The sequence below is a fragment of the Dermochelys coriacea genome, chromosome 6, assembly GCF_009764565.3.
Source record: "Dermochelys coriacea isolate rDerCor1 chromosome 6, rDerCor1.pri.v4, whole genome shotgun sequence".
NCBI lineage: Eukaryota > Metazoa > Chordata > Testudines > Dermochelyidae > Dermochelys > Dermochelys coriacea.
The window spans coordinates 86,976,043-86,990,500 of NC_050073.1; positions in this window are offsets into that span (position 1 = coordinate 86,976,043).

Here is a 14,458-nt window from a genome sequence, read left to right on the forward strand (position 1 = left end):
AGCAAGCCTCAGCATGGGTAGACAGGCCTGAGCTAGCACTAGAAATAACAGTGTGGACCTTGCAGCTTGGACAGCAGCTCAGGCTCTCAAGCCTACCCAACCCCATGTCTGAGCTCTGGCAGCTAGCTCCAGTCTCTGCTGGAGCTGCAACGTCCACACTGCTATTCTCAGCGTCCTAGCTCAAGCCTCACTAGTGTGAGTCTGTCTACCTCCCCGCTGCAGTGTAGACGTACTCCAGGAGGCCCCTCTGGCCTGTAATCCATAGAGAAGAGGAGGAGAAGACACCAATGGTGGCAAGAGGAGGAAGGGGGCAGGATATGAACAGGATTAGTATGGAAAGCAGGAGCTGAAAGAGGGTTGATCAGAAGAGTAGTGTGAGTAAACCCAAATCCCTCACACATAACCCCCGGATGCTCCCCCACCCACCACTATCTTCGCATCCCCTCAAAAATCTATCCTTCTTCCAAACTCTGTCCTCCCACCCCCACCCCCCACACACATTGGTGATCTCTGCATCCCCTCACCACCACCAAAGTGTTAAACTTTGTAGTCCTGTACCAGTAAATGACAGAGTTATGACTCACTCCACACACCGCATCCAAATGCTTCATCATCCAAGGAAATTTTCTCTTATTGCCACTGACCTGTAACTGACACGACCCAAAAAACTGGAAAAACTAACTAACTATGGGGAATAAATTGAAACCCAATTACTGGGATGGGAGGGAGAAACCTAAAAGTATACTAGGGGTGGCTAAGAGAGACTGGGTAACACAACATTATCTGTATGGTAGCTGTAATGAAACACAATGGGCCTGATCCAGAGGCCTTTTCAGCCAGTGGAGAGATTTCCATCACCTGTAAACAGATTTAAATCAGGCTCAGTATGATTTTGGCCTTTATATGCAGAGTTCTGGTCACAGAGCAGGGAGGGGATATTCGCTTTCCACAGGGCTCTGTATCAGAAAGATGTTGCTAAGTTGGAAGAAATTCAAAGAAGAGCATCAAGAATGACCAACAGAAAGTAAGGACTGATGTGAGAAAAGATTACAAAAATGAGGGGCTCCAACACCAGGTTGGCATGAGGGCACTCAGCAGCTCCCACGGTGACCCTTCTGGTCAGATTTTCAGAAGAGTTCAGCATCCAATGTACGGAGCTCCTTTGAAAATCTCATCACTCAGTTTGTGCCTAAACGGGAGCTGAGCTCTTGAAAATCTGACCCCAACTGAGGGTGCTGAGAAATGAGCACATATGAATATCTGGCCCATAGTGGCCCCTAGAGACCATTTTGATGTTGATGATTGCCAGAATGCAGGACTTTTCTCCCTTCATGGCCCCTCTACTCTGAGTATGTGTTAGGAAAATGAGTGGTGCAAAGCTAATTTGCCCTTTAAGGCAGCTGTCCCGATGATTTGCTCTGCCTGAGCTAGGTACTTTATGGACATGTATGAAAGCAGGGTCCCTCCCAAGAAGAGATTACAGTTTAAATGGTATAGAAGATAGATATCTTTAGTCATTCTTTCTTGCACAGTACTGTATGCAGTTAGCGTGCATCTTCAAAGCAGTTTACAGACAAGAACTAATTAATACCATACTTAGACTGGTGATTTTTTCTGATTTAAGAAACAATATACCCTCCTTCCTTTTTTTATTCATTTAATCCTTGCCCTAATAGATTCCTTTCCCATCTGAAACTGAAAGAATTATAAACTCTCCTTGCCCTTTACCTGGTAATCTCTCTTTATTACAGTACAAATGAAATGTTTAAGAAAAGCCAAGTTTTTAAAGTATTTCTTGAGGCTGCTGTCTCTCTCTACTAAAACTGATTTTCTGATTAGAAATCCCACTTTTTGTAAATTCCATAATCAAAATTCTCTTTTCAAAAACATTTGCAATGAAAACATTTACCCTTTTACAAAATAGTCTGAGCCGAATGCATTACTGGAATGAATGGAGTTACACCTGGGATGTATTTACTGTTCTGATGAATTGGCACATTTTCAGTAAGCTTTATCGTACACTCCCAACATAGCCGCAATTGTAGAATAATAAAGGTAGAGCAATGATCAGATAAACAGAAGCTAAAATAGAGCAAACTGAAACCACTTTACATAAATTGCCCGAAAATCAACATAAAAACCAACCCTGTATTTAATAGATCAGTTAGAATCAAACCATGTAAATCACGTTTCTGAGGAGGGTTAATTTACACCACCTGTCAATTAAATTGAATGCAATGCGTAGGTTATGAATACATTTATTGGGGTGAGAAATACTATATTTGGAAGGAAAATGATCCATCTGAAGCTAAAATTATAATCACCTCTGATCATTACATTTTCAGTCAACTCTACACATAATTTTCTAATACCATTTACATGATCAAACCCAAACTCATTAACCAAAACATAAACAACCATTTTACCAGCAGTTAATGCCACTGCTAACCAATGATCCCCTGGATCTGATTTAGAAGACAATGTAATCTCACCACAACCCAATGACCAACCAAGCCGAGCAAATGTAATCAGGGCTAACAAGCAATTATTTATCTCCCATTAGTTTTTTCAGAGCTTTACAACATTCTCCTAGGAAAGCACACCAAAACCTCATATGATTGTACTGTGGGAATAATTCTATCCCCAGCCCTCTCACTACCTCTGTGTGCCTCAGTTTTTCAAGCTGGAGATAATATTATGCAATAACAGGTTTCAGAGTAGCAGCTGTGTTAGTCTGTATTCGCAAAAAAGAAAAGGAGTACTTGTGGCACCTTAGAGACTAACAAATTTATTTGAGCATGAGCTGTAGCTCACGAAAGCTTATGCTCAAATAAATTTGTTAGTCTCTAAGGTGCCTCAAGTACTCCTTTTCTTTTATGCAATAAAGGTGTTAGAATCCTGGATGAGTTTCCCCAGGTAGATGCTCACCAGGATGGATCCCCTGTGCCCTCAGACTTGCTGGGGGTGGACAAGGACTAAGAACTGGCTCTGGGCCTTCAGACATAATCTCAGGGTGCATATCCTTTCTCCAGCTCCCCTTCTGAGGTACTGGACTCTGCAGTCCAAATGTCTAGGTCCTGAAACTAGTACTAACTCTCCCATGTCTCCCTAGGGGCTACTTCACTCTATCAGAGTTTCCCTGAAGCTGTGGACCCTCTAGAATACTATTTCACCCGCCAGGGCTATTTGACAATTAAAGCAAGTAATTAAAGCAACACAGACTTTGCACAGGAATCTCTAAACCTATCATACTTCACTCACAGACAAGCATAAGAGATGTACAGATCTATGGAAAAACAACAAAACCCACACGGAAATCCTTGCCTCAGCTTCCTCGCAGCTACACGTGACGAGTGATAAGGATTTTGTCATATAGGGAAGATGAGGATTGGATCAGTGTCCTTTCAGGGTTCCGGGACCCTCCTATCATCATCTTCCTCCTCTTGCCCCTCTTGACGCCTTCTGGCTTCCCTGGGCAGCAGCTAGCTCTTTGTTCTAGGGCTCTTTCATTTGACCATCCAGGTTAACAACTCTTGATTGTGCTCCATTGTTAACCCTCTGCTAGGAACCACTGCTAACACCTCCTGGAATCCCAGTCCAAAATGGAAGGTAAAAAGCAACAGAGAAGACATGATACAGTTTTACAATCAAAATGGTGTTCACAAAACAAAGTGGACTGAGACAGAGACATGCAATGTATACTAATCTGGCACAAAAGGGTTAAGCTTGAAAAGAAATTTCAAGTTGCCACTCATCCTGCAGGACGCTTTATGGGGCTACACTTGCTGTTGAGTCTTACAGACACACACGCAGACTAGAACCAGCTGCGGGACTGAGACAAAAACTACAGCCAAGCTAGCTCACAAGTACATACTGCTCAGATGCAGTTAACAGTTATTTCTTGTTGATCATTAGATAAATCAGGTGTCCTAAAACCTGCCTCAGTTATCAAAGAAATACCACATGAAACCAGATGTGAAAAGAATGGAATGCTGGTAAATTGCAACTAGACTGCAAATGTTTAATGGAAGTAAGTGACACATATTTCAACAATGAGAACGGTGAACTAAGAATGGCTGCTGCAAACCCTCTGCAAATGCAACATATAAATCTCATAGCGGCTCTTGTAGGGGATGCTGAGGAGACCTGGAAAAGTTCAAATAGCAATTTCAGTTGTAACTGAAAGCAAGAAGAGTTAATAAAATGGAAGACAAGCCATAAGTATTGCACAGTTTTTGATAATGGCTATGCTGAAGTGTGGTATATCCATAATGCATTTTAAGGGAAAGAAGTTGTGAAGAAGCAATGATCGGTTTAAGAATAATTGTACCCCTAGAAAAAAGTGTTCCTTATGAAAGATATATTCCAGATAAGGACTCAAAAAAAACAGAAGAAAATACACACCAAGAAAAGAACAATATTAGCAATGTGGCAACTGTCACGAGGATAGCAAATGTCAAGCATTTGGGCAAACACAGAAATAATAATAAGTCCAACCTCTTTGCAGAAATGTGAAGACAAAGCAGAAAAGTGGATGATGGGCTAAAGGAAGAATGTGAGAATCCCTAAACTAAAGTTGAGCTCTTCATAAATACAAAAGACTGATTCTGCCAAATCGAAATAATAGCTACTAAAGATATGCACAAAGGGTCCACATACAAAATACAAACACAAGTGCAAGTGAATGTAATAAACTGAAGCAGAGCAACACAAAGCAAATATTTAACTTCAAAAGTCAAATGATGAGAGGAACAAATGCCAGCTCCCGGAGAGTGAGTGAACTGTCATTAAGGTACAAGAGCTAAACAAGACAGGAGTTTGTCGTAATACACCAAGAACAGCCATCAGTTGGGCTTGCACACATGTGATGTGCTTGGCTTAGTCAAGAGAGAGAATGCCATAGAGAGGAGTCAGAACAGCAATGCTGGTAATGAGCCAGAACCAAGATGTGCCTGTGTCCCATGAAGATGTGTCCACAGGAAAGTGATGTCTCCCAGCAACAAACAAGATGCAGAGTCATTTGTAGACTAGAAGAGCCAACAGATGGCTTAGAAATTCCTTAGATATTGTAGAGGGGAAAAAAGGATGCAGAATGAGGTAGTGTACTGACCCCCCCAAGAGCTGAATGCAAATACTAAAAAGGAAGATTTCCACATGCCTACAAGGAACAAAATGCTTGCTGAGGTGGCAGGAGCCACATTCTTCAGAAGATTAGCTGCACTTGCAGGGTTTTGACACATTTCCTTGGACACAGAATGCTCCAAGATTTGCACTTTCAAAACACTCTTTGGCAGACACTGCTTTTTGAAATTGCCTTTTGGAATACATTCAGCACCAGAAGCCAGAATTAGGGACTCTCACGGGAGCGAGTGTGTGTGTAGATAACCCAGCAGCCTGGTGCAGCACTATAGCACTTTTACTCAACATTAGGAATGAGTGTGAAGATTCCTGGGAACTGCAAAAAACTATCTTAAATGGAACAAGGCTACGAGTAAATTTCACACAACTGAAATTTACTTAGAAGAGAAACTGACCACAAGGGTATAATGCTTGATGAGTTTAAGACTCCAGTGACAAAAATATGCAGAGGCCCAAAGATAAAAAAGTAGAGACAGCAAGGTATGTTGAATTATGTCAGTGAATTCACATCCAATTATGCAGCTTGGGCAAGTCACTTAAGAAAATTCATTCATAAAGATTCAGAATGGGCATGGAAGCCAAAGCATGAAATACTAAGGGCTGGTCTACACTACAGCTGTAAGTCCACCTCGGTTACACTACTTCAGTTAGGTAAGTAATAACTGAAGTTGACGTAACTTAGGTTGACTTACAGTGGTGTTTACACCATGCTGTGTCAACAGGAGACACTCACTAGCCGACTTACCTTACGCTTCTTGGGGAGATGCAGTACAGAAGTCGACGGGAGAGTGTTCTGCCATTGACTTAGCAGGTCTTCATCAGATCTGCTAAGAAGTGTTTCTCAAATATGGCCACCGTGGCTATATGTGGCCACCAGAGGCTTTTTGTGTGGCCACAGACTCCTGGGTGGTGACTGGGGAGGCAGGGGAGTGCAAAGCACAAAGTGTTAACAAACATACAAACAACACTTTTCACAGAAACAAACTTACTAGCTAACAAGTCTTAAAAAAAAAAGCAACCAAACGAGTAAAAGAAAGAAAGAAACAAACAAACAAACAAACAAACAAACAAACAACAGACAAGAACATGCAAAGCACATTATTTGTTTCTATTCTGTATAGCTCTAGTAAAGAATAGAGACAACTGTACATTATTTTTTATTATTGAGTCTGCAATAAAAACCTACATAATTACAGTGATCTGGACATGTATATGTGCATATCTATTTGTTTTTCCTTAAAGTGGCCACCAGCAAGAGTTAGTGGCCGCACTCTGAGGCCACCAAAAAATTACTTGTGAGACCCCCTGGGCTAAATCGACACCATTGCATCAATTGCAGCAGTGCTGATCTAGCTGTAAGTATTGACTTGTCCTAAAAATATCTGAAGGATGTACTGAACTCAGCATCAGTACTGCTACTTTTTACCCCATTGAAAGGACTCAAGACCTCCACAAGATTCTTCAAAAGGAGGATAGAGAGCTGTAGTGTTACCGAGATGTGACAATGAATGGCTGGCTGTAACATTTAGTTTGAGATCCATGACAGCAGCAGAGAATACATATGTACAAATTAAAAGAGAGATGCTAGTCATCATCAATGGCTGTTTAGAGTGTCATAATTTTCTCTTTAATCCTCACTTCGCAGTTGAAATTAATCATGTCATCTAGATGAAAGTACTATAACGGGAGTGCACAATTGATTGAAAAAAACAAACTCAGAGAGCCGTTATCAATGGTTCACTATCAAACTGGGAGGCCATATCTAGTAGGGTCCCACAGGAGTCTGTTCTGGGTCTGGTACTAATTCAGTAGTTTAATTAAACATTTGGATAATGGAGTGGAGTGGAGAGCATGCTTATAAAATTTGTGGATGACACCAGCCTGGGAGGTACTGCATGCATTTTGGAGGATAATATTAGAATTCAAAATGACATTGATAAATTGGAAAACTGGTCTGAAGTCAGCATGATGCAATTCAATAAAGACAAGTGCTTACCAAGGAAAAAATTAAATGCACAAATCCAAAATGGGAAATAACTGGATGGGCAGTAGTACTGCTGAAAAAGATCCGGGAGTGGATCACAAATTGAATGAGTAAACAATTTGATGCAGTTTCAAAATAGGCAAATGTCATTCTGGGTGAATTACCAGAAATGTCATATGTAAGACATGGGAGGTAATTGTTCTGCTCTACTCTATTTTCCACCTGTATATTCCAAATATAAAAAAGTGAGCTTTCACTGATTAAAGTAGTATCCATCAAAGTACAAATATCTCATTTCCTACAGTGAGGAGATGGAAACCATTGGGAAGAATTCACAAAGAGCACTTTGCGATGATGAAGTCCTAAAGAAGAGCTGGGAAAGTCCCATTCTGGCCACAATGGAACAGTGATATTGCTGAAATGGTGAGCTAGTGTGGGACCTGCCCAAAGTACACAGATACACAACACAAACAGAGACCCTATGACACAAGCGCCGATTTCCCAAAGTGCTGGGGGGCGGGGGGGCCTTGATCCCCGGCTCTGCTCCAGTCCCCACCTCCACTTCGCCTCTTCCCCAAGGCCCCACCCCACCCCCACTGTGCCTCTTCTCACCCAATTCCGCCCCCGAGTGCACCGTGTCTTCGCTCCTCCCCCCACTCCCAGCCTCCTGCATGCCACAAAACAGATGATTGTGGCGGGCAGGAGGTGTGGGGAGGGAAAGGGAGATGCTGATCCATGGGGCCCGCTGGTGGGCGGGAGGCACTGAGGGGAGGCTGCTAGTGGGTGCTCAGCACCCACCATTTTTCCCCCATGGGTGTTCCAGCCCCGGAGCACCCAGGGTGTCGGCACCTATGCCCTGTGATACCCAATGAACCCAACATTTCCAGGGGACATATTAGAACTACCAAGGAAAACATGACCAGCTGCTTATAATGGACTGTTCTAGCAGCCTTCCAGAACGGTGACACTTGCAGATACCACAGCTGTGATCAAAGATGTTAAAACCATCTTTTCACATAACAGACACCCAAAAAACAACACACATTGGACCATTGTCCAAGAACAGCAAATTTCTGGATTTTTCTAAAAAGTATGGATTTCAATCCAAGATATCTAGCCCAAGTTACATATAAGCAAATGAACTAGCAGAATGTAAAGTCCATCTAGTCAGACACTTGATCAAATAAGTAAGCAATGCAAGAGGAGATCCATATTTAGTACCACTCAGGTTCAGAGCAACACCGCTGCAACATGGAAAATCATTGGCAGAATTGCTATATAACTGACTTATAAAACACACTTAATTACCAGAAATGAGACTAAAACCAAAGCATGACAAATAACTTTGTTATCTTGTCCAAGACATTAGTACCCACCCATCCACAAGTCATTAAGGCAGGTGCCTTTTTCACTGACTCTGGCCACTGAGTCTTGGTGGCATGAATGGTTTATCTGGCAATTATGCAACTTTCTTTTCAAAAATCAAAACCACCAAAGGAAAGTAATTGCAACAGCATCTGTCTTGGTCATTTATATGACTCAATGAGATTCTGATGTGATATCCTTGAGGGAGGGGGCTGACCCAGTTTAAGGTGCTGTGGTAGGAGATGAGCAGTGCTGGCTGAATGTCCTTCAGGAACGTATTCTGGTGACCTCCCAACTGTGACTGAGAAATGAGATAGTCTCTCTCATATACATCAGGTAAGTGGCTACCCAGCAAATCTGGAACACACAGTGCCTCAGAAACAAAAGACAGAGGGCACAGTACGATATAATGATAGCACATGAGGGAAAAAAGAAGGTTTCAGCAGTTCCTGAGAATCTCAGCATCTCAAACTTGGCTGAGGATTCAACCCCCTTTTGAGGTTAGCTCTTCATTTCTCAATGATTAATGCACAGCAGATTAAAGAATATTGACCTCTCTAGCTCTCCTTCCTTCACCCACTTTCCTGTTTTGTTTCCTGTCAGGGGTTCTATCACCACCTGCCTTGTAACTTTGGGTGCCTTAATGCTATGCTGATGTCCTCAAAGCCTTGACACCAAGAGCCAACTCACAAGCATAAAAGTCTCACCCTGGCTTCCACCAGCCAAGTTACTCTTTGGAGAGTGACCTCAACAGCCCTTCCAGTCCCAAATCTCCCCAAATCCATCTATACCGAATTCTTAACTACTAGACATTTAGACTTTTCCCTTGTGGGACATCACCCCCAAAATTGTGAAATAGGCCTCTAATTGTAAGTTAACTTTGGGGGGGGGACGACACTCCACATTGTTTGCACAACAAAGATCTACTTGGGGTAAAAATAAATAAAAAGTTTAACAGAAAAAAAATCACAGATTCCAAGATGAAGTAATAATGCAAACACATACAAGTTACACAGGAAAACAAAGATTCAACCTCAAGTTTTACACTTCTATATCAGCTAAATTCCCTTTTCTAGTACAGGCAACCTATTGCCTCTGAACAGTTTTCCAGCGTTCCCTCTATCCTAGGGGATCCAGTGTTTCACGGACAGCACCCTGCTTAGATGTCAGCCCTCAGTTTCTAGATATCCCTCACTAAAAAGAGAGGGAGTTTGAAGTATTTCTTTTTTCTCTCTCAGACTACGGTGGTTCATGGTGGGGCAGATTCCCTCCTCTCTTAGGCTTTATCTACACTACATACTTACTTTGATATAATTACGTTGCTCGGGGTGTGAAAAATCCACACCCCTGAATGATGTAGTTATACTGACCTTAACCCCCCCCCCATAGACAGTTTTATGACAGTGGAAGAGCTTCTCTTGCCGACATAACTCCACCTTCACAAGAGGCAGTAGCTATTAAACCGACGAGAGAGCTCTCTCCGGTTGGCTTAGAGTGTCTTCATCAGATGTGCTGCAGCAGCGCAGCTGAATAGGTGCAGCTGTGCTGATGAAAATTTGTAGTATAGACCTGCTCTTAGTTTTCCAAGACTGGGATTTTTCTTTTCAATTTCAAAGTTCTTTCAATGTTTTCCCATTGGCTTTAATGGCCCCACCATTGTCTCCTTTGGTTGGGCAATGGTGGGGTAGTTGAAGTTGGTTTCATGTAAACAACTAGACTGGGTGGTGCCCCTCCCTGCCCGATTGCTTCCTCACACTGTTGTGAGGTGATGCTGTAGTTGCACCACCATTACAGTTACAATCTTCTACACACACACACACACACACACACACACACACCCCATAACCTGTATACCTATTTTCTATGACCATCAAGTTCACATTACAAGATTTCATAAAAGACCTTATTGGATACATTTTTATACTTAATAATATTGTATATAACCAGTTGATTCAATGGCTTATTCTTCGGGGTTCAGCCCCCCGTTCTCCCTTTGGGGTGTCTGGACCCTGATTGTCACACTAATTCCATGTCTTAAGCAGATGTGGGTAGACGTTGGGCATAATGCAATTTCCCGTCAAGCCAGGTTCAACATGGACCCAACCAGCTTGCCCAGAAAGAGATGGTCTTTTTCCTGCACCAGCAGAGCCGCTTCCTGTGGAGAATCCTTACTGCATTAATGTACACCAGCCCCGTTTTGCATGGTGCCTTCTACAGCCTGTGTGGGAAGCTAGGTTCCTGCCAGGTCCTGCACAAAAAAAATATCAGAACACCATCGAAGTGCTCAGCTGCCCCCTGAGAGTGGAGGGGAGTCTCACATCCCAGGTGGTATTTGGGATTTAGCTGGAGCCAGTGGTGGTGTTATCTTGGTCCCTCTCTCTGGCCTGGCCTGGCTGGAACCTCTCTCTGGATTAGGACGAAGAAGGTCCAGGGTCCCAGAAGATGGTGGCGGTGGTAACCCCTGATGGGGAAGCTTGCTCCAGCAGTCAATTTTTCTCTCCAAAGTTGCTCTTTTTCAGGCGCCCAAAAGAGAATTGTGGGTAGAACAGCCCATCTCCTCATTATTTTGTCCACCAATTAGGTCTAATTTCCAACACCAATTTTGGTTCAGTGATTTTCTTGTTTACTAAGTGTGATCAAACAGTCCTTGAGTTACATCAGTAGGTCTTTTTGTCTGGACTAATTCTGTCTGTCTCGCTTTTGCGCCTTTTCCATATGTTTGTTATGGGTTATTGTGATATCTTATGAATTTACATTCACTTTTCACAGGTAAAAACTCACAATTAGGATAAATTTGTAGGACCAAGTATCACAACAGTGGGAAGAAGAATGACAACAGCGAGAAGACAACACAGCTTCCCTCTCTTGCTAGTTGGCTGATGCAACAAGTTTTGCCACTTGCTACGTGCTTAGTTAATCAGAAGAGTAAACAGCATGGACTTTTTATAGCCTTTTATCCTGTCCCCATCAAAAAGGCTGCCACAAGTAAGGATATGGCAAGAAAATGGGAGACTGCCATCTCCTCAGAGGAGGGAGAAAGAGGAACCACTGGCATTGGAGGAATATACTGCTACCTACCATCCACAGGGATTCCATCTCTGCCCTCTACACAGCTGCCCTCCCCTTCCATTTCTGGAGCAAGACTCGGATGATTTCTGCTGCCACCTGGGCTACAGAGAAACATGTCAGGTATGGATTAGGACATTACTTTGTGCCATGCCTTGAAGGTCAACAGAATTGACCATTTCAGATCAGGGTGGACAACAAGTTCCAGAATCAAGGCACTCTCGCAGAGAATGCTCTCCCAGCAGCTCTCTAGTACCAAAGGGCTGGCTGTCCCTGTGCAGGTATCACATAGGGAGAAGGGCTCTCAGGCAGGCAGCTCCCATGCCACCTAGGGCTTTATAGGTCATAACCAACACCGAAATCAACAGGCAGAGGGTTTCTTTGTACAAGACTTCACCACAGAGGATGTCAGGGAGGTACTGCCTCCAGAATTACTCTTTTCAGGTAGCGAAGATGAGGCATCATCAGAGATTAAGGTATCAAAAGAGGTGGTGCTGGAACAAATTGATAAATAGTAACACATCACCAACACCATAGATGTATAAATCCAAGAGATCTGCATGAGCTTGAGAATGAAGTAGCTGAGCTAACAAAACTATACACTCTCTTATTAAAGTCAGCTCCTATTAGCAAATGTTGTAACGTCCTGGATCATCCCAATACCTTTTAAGAGATATTTACAATTCACTTAGCCTTACTTCAATACTAAGGTACATTGGTTGAATAAAGTTAGGAACCTAGGAATGGAGTGATGCAAAGAAATCATTTAGCTTTGCTGCAATGTCCTTCTCCTCCTCCCTCCAGTCCCTGCTAGTCCAAGGGACCGCCCCCCAATTCTTTTGCAGGCTTCCTGCTTCTGTGATACTTTAATAATTTGTTGTTTCTTTTTATGCCTTTGGCTACATGCTCATGAAACTCCCTCTGAGTCCTCCTTAACTTCCATCCTACACTAATCTAACACTGAACTAACAAAAGATGCAGATGGAAAGTGTATCTTTATTTATTCAAATAATATATTAATTACGGTCACTCAAAGGATCCTGGGCTCTGCCCAAAAAAGTCAATAGTTGAAAAATCAAACTATGCTCAGTGTCCTACAGCTACCAAACCTCCAACATCAGACCCTTTCCCTGGCTCGATCTCAATGGAAGGGAAATGGAAATTGTAGGAGGTTACTTGGAGAAACTGACTCAAATAGGATTTTGCCAGGAGTTCTGAAAAGAGCCACAGAGGAGATTGTAGGAACATTTTCAAGGAAGAAGCTTCCCAGAAAGCCCATAAAATTGCCTGATCCAGGCTGAACTTCAGGATGGAGAGTAAAGCTAGCTGATCTGTTTCCTGGGCAGGACCCAAGGCAAGAGATAGTCCTGCAAGTTTCTTGGTCTTGGAAGCCAACTGTCAATCAAATGATCAATGCCAAAAAAAAGTCTGCAGAGCCGTTTTCCACCTCTTCTCTAAAGCTGCTAAGAAGGCTACCAAATGCCTATTTGAATGCAACATCAAATATAACTCAATATGTGATTTGCAAAACTGTACCTGTCATAGTTGCAAAATTAATAAAATGTAGTTGGAGATGAAGGATCCAGTTTCTTGACATGGCTCTGCCATCAGATATGGCTACGGGCAACTCGAGCCCATGGAATGAGGTGCTTGGCTCTTCACAGGCATGAAGCTTTTAGAATCAAAATGGACAACATGCAGAGCCTCCGCGATCCCATGAGAATACCAGCCACAAACACTTAGAATTAGTGAGCGAAAAGGGTAGAAATAGAGGTGCTTTCATCATGAGCCTTAGCAGAGCTTTTTCAGGTCTCCCCAGGGACTGGTGCCTAATGGGCCTTTGTGAATTTCATTTGGAGAAAATTAAACTCTCCATCACTGCAAATCAAGGGAGGGAAGAACACCTGTCAGGGACAAAGGATGAAATGTCTGTTGCCATGACACCTTCTGTATTGGAGCAGTGTCATTTTGTTGGTTTGTGGACAACGCAATACAGATTATTAGTATTTATTTATCCTGGGCATTGATCTCCACACTATGCAGACATAGTGGATGCCCTGGTCTCTGCCCCCAAGAATGCTGCAATCTAAATTGTAGACTAATCCTTTGTGTCTTTTTGTTGCTACTCACGGGCAGTTTCTCTCCAGTCAAAACTGCTTTTGCTGTGCAAGGAAGGAAACATTTAGGAAATTTTGAAGAAGAAAAAAAAATAAAGTCTGAAACCTTAGCTGGAAGGACCCCCTGAAAGAACGTGAGAGGAGTTTACTTCCCAAGAACAATTCAATCCTTGGCTTCTCTGCTGAGACTTGGAAACCAATTGGTACCAACTGTGGTGGTTGTGTGGATAACTACTCATCAAAACCAGGACTGTGCACACCAACTCATTTCGTAGGCCACCAGAAAGCAATGTTTGTTTCTCTCTATTAGCCTGAGGCTGGACTGGAACAAATGACCTCAAGGTGAAAGGCTCCTCACCCCACCCCACTACCAATTCCTCCTTGGAGAGGAGAAAAGAACCTTTAAGAAAGGAAGACAAGCCCTTTGCTGGCACTGGAAATTCCCCTGAGTGACAGGGAGCAGTTCTACAGCAATTGCTTTGTTTAAAATGCAAAATGTGGATGTGTTTAGAGGACATATCAACATCAATCACTGTATGTAAATGCCAACCGTGGAGAAGAGCTTCCACTGTAAAGTCACTCCTCACTGCCCTAATCGAGTTAATGCTAGTGGCTGAGGGCAGTGTGAATGCTGATCGGCTGCTGATAGCACTGTCCCAGGAGAAGATTAATAAGAGGCTGCAGGAAGCAATCAGGCCCAACTGTGGGACACAGCTGAAGAGAGACAGAAGCCTCTTCCACTATAGCACGCACAACCCACAACTACACCGCTTCATCCTGCAGAAGG